This window comes from Colobus angolensis, unplaced genomic scaffold, assembly GCF_000951035.1.
Source record: "Colobus angolensis palliatus isolate OR3802 unplaced genomic scaffold, Cang.pa_1.0 Scaffold392, whole genome shotgun sequence".
NCBI classification, from domain to species: Eukaryota; Metazoa; Chordata; class Mammalia; order Primates; family Cercopithecidae; genus Colobus; species Colobus angolensis.
Genome location: NW_012117288.1, coordinates 4,398 through 4,765, shown reverse-complemented (window position 1 = coordinate 4,765; position 368 = coordinate 4,398). Strand labels below are relative to the sequence as shown.

The 368-nt window shown below is 59.2% G+C and overlaps 1 protein-coding gene across 1 annotated transcript in view; it reads left to right on the top strand.

Moving 5' to 3' along the window:
- Positions 1–368, top strand: part of LOC105521003 — an 11,904-nt gene that overhangs the window by 9,584 nt on the left and 1,952 nt on the right. The gene's annotated exons all lie outside the window — the stretch shown is intronic.

Sequence of the window (368 nt, the reverse complement as noted above, 5' to 3'; positions counted from 1 at the left end):
AGATGATGGCAGCCTGTCCCCCGGTGAGGTCAGGCTTTGTACTACATGGAAACATTTGTCCAGGAACTCTACGCCACAGCTCCACACAGACCTGCCTGTTGGGGGCCCAGGGGCTTCTCAAGAACCCGGGGCAGGAGGCTGCTCTCTGGGGCGCCCAGAGGTTCAAGATGATGGCAGCCTGTCCCCCAGTGAGGTCAGGCTTTGTATTACACGGAAACATTTGTCCAGGAACTCTATGCCACAGCTCCACACAGATCTGCAGGTTGGGGGCCCAGGGGCTTCTCAAGAACCCAGGGCAGGAGGCTGCTCTCTGGGGCTCCCAGAGGTTCAAGATGATGGCAGCCTGTCCCCCGGTGAGGTCAGGCTTT